The sequence below is a fragment of the Castanea sativa genome, chromosome 8 (genome assembly GCF_040712315.1).
Source record: "Castanea sativa cultivar Marrone di Chiusa Pesio chromosome 8, ASM4071231v1".
Taxonomy (NCBI): domain Eukaryota; kingdom Viridiplantae; phylum Streptophyta; class Magnoliopsida; order Fagales; family Fagaceae; genus Castanea; species Castanea sativa.
In genome coordinates, this window is record NC_134020.1 from 50,899,073 (window position 1) to 50,905,228 (window position 6,156).

The following is a 6,156-nucleotide window of genomic DNA, read 5'->3' on the forward strand; positions in this document are numbered from 1 at the left end:
AAGAGCACTTGCAGCAGTGGAGCTAAATAGCTATTTTAGCTCCACCAAAACATAAAAAATCCCCTTGCAGCAGTGGAAGTATAGCTTAATTTTTTAGCTTAATTGCTACAGTGCACATGTATAGATACATGAGCACTGTAGCTTAGAGCTAAAAAAAAAATCAATTTTTTATTCAGCTCCCGATTAAAATAATATAAGCTGGATTATTTCTTTTCATTCTTTTATTCACGCCTCTCTCTCTCACAGTGTCACTCTCATCTCATCTCCATCTGAAGCTCTGAACTCTCTCAAAACTCTCTCAAGCTCACTATCACCGGCCCTTGTCATCTTCAACGTCACCGACCCACAAGTTGAGACCCACCGCCGATCAACCTTCTCAGCCTTAGACCCACGCCGTCCCAAGCTCTCAAACTCTCTCAACGTCACCGACCCACTCTCTCAAACTCTCACCTCTGTTTCATTGTCGTCCCAAGCTGCCGGTCAGCTCAGACCCATGCCGCCGATCCGTCTAAGTTTGATCTGGGTTTTTGGTTGGGTTGATCACTGTGGCTTTTGTCAACTGTGGATGATCTAGTGGGCTTTTGGTTGGGTAGATTATAGTGGGTTTATTATTATTATTTTTGATTGGTTGTCGGTGGTGGATCATGGTGGTTCTGGGTTTTGATGGGCTATGGGTGATGTGAACTAGTGGGTGATCATGGTGGTTCTGATGGTTGCTATGGGTTGTGGATGATTATCGTTGTGCTATGGGTTATAGGGAAATTAATTTTTATTGGGACTGATATATTATTTTATTGTAGCTGATATATTATTTTATTATGTTGAAAACTAAAATAGCTGCAGCATATTTTGTAAAATGAGTAAGTAAAATAAATAAAGAAATTTTTTATGGAGCTAAATAATTAAATATTTAGCTCCACTGCTACGGGTCGAAGGAATAAAACAGGAATTGGTAAAGGATACCACCAAGTCCATGCAATAATGTGGCCGTAAATATATATGTTTTCTCTGACCCAAGAAAAAGGTAAACAGGGTTCTTCTCTTTTCTTCAGTCAAATGGCCACAAAAACTCTGGCTCAGTCACTTTTGTGGTACAAATATATATAATAAGTATTCTTGTCAATGTTAAAGTAAATAGAAAGATAAAGAGTATTTTACTATTTTTACTGGCTTTCTCGTATAACGTTTAGATTTTGTCCTGTTTTTGTTGTTTCGATCCCAGAAAAGAGGATTCGAATGTTAGCCTCACAACATGCATATAGCCAGTACAATTTTTTTTTATCATATTTTTAATGGTGAAATTAAATAAGGTTTTTTTTTAATGTAGTCCACTAATCCTAATTCTTAAGACTTTTTATTTTTCAATGTCCTACCAAAATTTTCTGCTATACCCTATCTTCTTGTCCATGTAGTAAATTTGTTTAGTTAGAATTATGGCTCGAGTGCTGCTCTAATTAGCTTCTAAATGTCTATGTTGGAAATGCTAAGAAAAACTAAAATAAATGTGCCAATGAAGCGATCATGAAGCACTTGATTTCATCCTGAAAAGGTTCTTACCTTTTATGGGGTTTTCTAGTTAAAAAAAAGAAAGATATTTTTTTGCTAGTTTGGGGTTATTTAGGAAGATTGCAATTGCTGCATTAGTTTTGCTCAGGCTAAAACTAGGAGCACTAATGTAGAAATTGAAAAGGTAATTCAAAGTTGATCCTGAATTCCCTCTACCATTGCAATCAAGATTGGGAAGACCCTTCAGCAAAAAGATTTGGAAGACCCCTGCATTAGTTTTGCTTTGGCTAAATCTTTGCAGCAAGAATTTCCTCTACCATTGCAATAAATATATTGCAATTTATTGGTGTGCTTTTAGGACATGAATATATTATAACCCATAAGCAAACTTACAATTTCATAGTTATCTGTTTCTCAAAAAAGAAAAAGTTATCATACATAAGATATAAACTATAACAAACAAAGCCCAAATTTGGTAACGATGGGGTGTAAAACTCATGTTTTACATCATTTAATAAAAAATTGCCACATCAGCATTTTATTTAAAATTCAATACATTCTATGACACTTAATAATATCTTAATAAGCTCTCAATTTGGTTGGATTTATATATGGGTATTAGAATTGATTGAGTGTGGTGGTGCTTATTATTAGATTTGTAATAAGACGATGTCATATGTTGAGAATAGAAGGATAAAATATGAATTTTACACATCTTTACAAAATTCAATCTGTAACAACAAATTTAAAATCCAAATTTTATTGATAGTATCTGAACTAAAACGGCAACTAATTAATTAGTAAATATATTCTCTTTGTAATTGCATGTCTGGATACAAAGAAAAAGATGAAAATTTATTTACTTGCTAAAATATTTTAAGCATTATCTCCTAAGAAAGGAGATTCTTTAGGACTTTCACTTCCACATGGGTTGGGTATGCAACTATGCATAGAGCATAGGCGAGGCAAAACCTTTAAAAATAGAGTCATATGAAAGCACTGATGGTACAATGTGGAGTTCATGTCTTTACAGGGTGGATATAGATTATAGATATGCAAGATTAAAGCCTGTACAATACGAAACGTCAATTCCCTATGAACACCTTATTTAAAGATTTAGGCACCATGTTCTTGATTCTTGAACCGGGAATTTGGACTTTTCTTCTTCGTTAGGTAGGCTTTACCTCGTTTTCTTTTGATCACCACATACTTCTTGCATCATACGAACCAAATTTGAAGAACCCAATGGTACAATTTTTTTAGTAGTCTTGTCAAGTGGTTGGAAGAAACTTTGGAATTACTTTATTCTTCGTGTAAAAATAAAAATGTTATCTATTTTATATGAGTGAGTTGCAATACAAAAAATTTTGTAATTATTTACACTGATAAATTATGATTAGTATCATATTAACTAGCACTTATGAACTCATTATTGACCTCACTTTTATTAGCACCTATGATAATATATAGATAATTTTTTTAGTAGTCACGTCAACTAGTTGGAAGACACATGAATTAGTTTAGTGGGAAAAAAAAGTGTTTATCTTTTTTCATTTGAATAAGTTTATAAATACAATAATTTTCATAGTCGTTTATGACTAGAGAGTTGTGAGAACATCACCTTCGTATGACCTCACTAGTGACAACACTTTTATTAGCACCTATGGTAATATTCCACCCCAATATACAGTTATGAAAAATTTTGTACCCTCAAAACTTTTTTTTTTTCTTTTATTGAGGGATCATCAAGGTTTTGTTGACTTTTTTATACTTTCCTGGGGCAATCATTCTTAGACGTCTATATTGAAATCACCTCACAAATAATAATAATAATAATAATAATAATAACCATTTAACATAAATGTCATTAGCCAACTTTTGTTGATTTGTTTTCAAGGAGACATGACATAAATTTGAAGGTTCTATATTACATTTCTCGAACACTTTCACTCATTTTGACATCAATTGATGTAGGCAGTATATGAATCAATAGATACATGGCCCTCAATTCATTTTGGAATGGATCCAAACCACAAGGCCCAACTTCACTCGCTGTCTGAGAACCCAAACTATAAGTTCCACACCGGACATCTTGTTTTTTCTTGCGTTTGAAACTTGGAATTCAATCGACCAGTTCATAAAGTTAATCTAGTGTTTAGAGATTTTTTTTTTTTTTTTTTTTTTTTGGAGAAGGTTTAGAGCTATGAATTAAAACATGCATTTTCTTCTAAAAATTAAATTAAATTAAAACCTAAATTTAAGTAAATTAATGCTCTTGCCGAGCTTAGTAATGTGAGCTTATGACTAAGTGAAGCATTAAAGTGGTTAATAATATAGTAAAAATGGCTTAGTTGGGACTGCATGGTCTGTCCTTGGGTTAATGATTCAATACTTATTATAAAAAAAAAAAAAACAAAGAAGACAATAATGCTCTTTGCCTACATTTACAACTGATATCGATCAAAGTACAATATCAATGATATGAATTACCGTGACAATCAACCAAAACTCATTAACTATACTTAAAAGATTCTCAAAATTAACACTAACTAATAACTATACCTCACAAACACACACACACACACACTCCAAATACGAACTTACTGAAATCCCATTGTACAGACGAAAATAAAATAGCAAATATAAAATTGAAAAAAAAAACCTCAATATTAACTTAGAAACTTACAAATAAGACATTCACAATTCTAAAGTTCTAATACACCCTATGGTAGAGTCTTTTGGGTAAATATTGGTAAAAATGAAGTTTTTTGGGGTTATAGTAACTGTTCGAAGTTATTTGGAAAAATGAGGAGAGAGAGTGAATTTCGGCAACAGTGTTGCCGAAATTCGAAGAAAAGTATGAGAGAGAAAATCCAAACTGAGGAGAGAGAAATTTTGAGAATTTCGGCAACACTGTTGCCGAAATTCCTTCTGCCCAAACCCTGCCCGCTTCACTGAGTGCCCATGCGCGTGAGTGCCCAAAAGGAAAAAATAAAAAAGGTTTGTGGCAATCCCATTGCCGAAAATGGAGGGAAAAGAAAAAAAAAAGAAAAAGAGAATTACAGCAATGGGATTGCCGAAATAGGGGAGAAAGAAAAAGAAAAAGAAAAAAAAAAAGTGGCAATGTAGTGCCGAAATAGGAAAAAAAAAAAGAAGGAAAATTGGCAATGGGGTTGCCGAAATAGGGGGAAAAGGAGAAAAAAAAAAAAAAATTGGCAATGGGGTTACCGAAATAGGGGGGAAAGAAAAAAAAAAAAATTGGCAATGGGGTTGCCGAAATAGGGGGGAAAGAAAAAAAAAAAAAAAAAAAAAGGTGGCCATGTAGTGCCGAAATAGGAAAAAAAAAAAAAGGAAAATTGGCAATAGAGTTGCCGAAATAGGGGGGAAAAGAAAAAAAAAAGGAAATGTGGCAATGGGATTGCCGAAATAGTGGAGAAAGAAAAAAAAAAAAAGAATTATGGCAATGGAATTACCGAAATACAAAAAAAAAAAAAAAAAAAAAAAGAGGAAATGTGGCAATGGGATTGCCGAAATAGGGGGGAAAGAAAAAAAAAATGTGGCACTACATGGCCACCTTTTTTTATTTTTATTTTTTTCCCTCTTTCTCCCCCCCTATTTCGGCAACCCCATTGCCAATTTTACTTTTTTTTTTTCCCCCCCTATTTCGGCAACCCCATTGCCAATTTTACTTTTTTTTTTTTTTCCCCCCCCTATTTCGGCAACCCCATTGCCAATTTTCCTTCTTTTTTTTTTTCCCTATTTCGGCAACCCATTGCCAATTTTTTTTTTTCCTATTTCGGCACTACATGGCCACTTTTTTTTTTTCTTTTTTTTCTTTTTCTTTCCCCCCTATTTTGGCAATCCCATTGCTGTAATTCTCTCTTCTTCTTTTTTTTTCTTTTCTTTTCCCTCCATTTTCGGCAATGGGATTGCCACAAACCTTTTTTATTTTTTCCTTTTGGCACTCACGCGCATGGGCACTCAGTGAAGCGGGCAGGGTTTGGGCAGAAGGAATTTTGGCAACACTGTTGCCAAAATTCTCAAAATTTCTCTCTCCTCAGTTTGGATTTTCTCTCTCATACTTTTCTTCGAATTTCGGCAACACTGTTGCCGAAATTCACTCTCTCTCCTCATTTCCCCAAATAACTTCGAACAGTGACTATAACCCCAAAAAACTTCATTTTTACCAATATTTACCCAAAAGACTCCCCTATGGTACTTTCTCACTTAACTTAAACAATAGAAAAACACTCGACTTGCATATACTACTATCTTTCAACCCAAGGAAATTACCAAACTATTCACCCCATATTCTCCTAAAAGAGTCTTCTCCTCTACGGCTCTACCCATACAAGACAAGAGTACCACTTGAGATAAAGTCTCAAACTCTATCTAGATTAATTTATTTATTATAGTTTCTGGAATGTCACAATTTGCACCCAAACCCAAAATCAAGATTGGGATAGGCCCAAAAAACTCAATACAATGAATTTGTAGAGAATGGACTTGAAATCTAGGTTCTAGTGATGTTAAATAACAAAGATGATGGACCAGATTGCAACATCATACACATGAGACAGTTTATATAACAGAATTTGTCCTCGGACTCAAACCAAGGAAACTGGATCTTATATTTCACTTTTTTAAAGA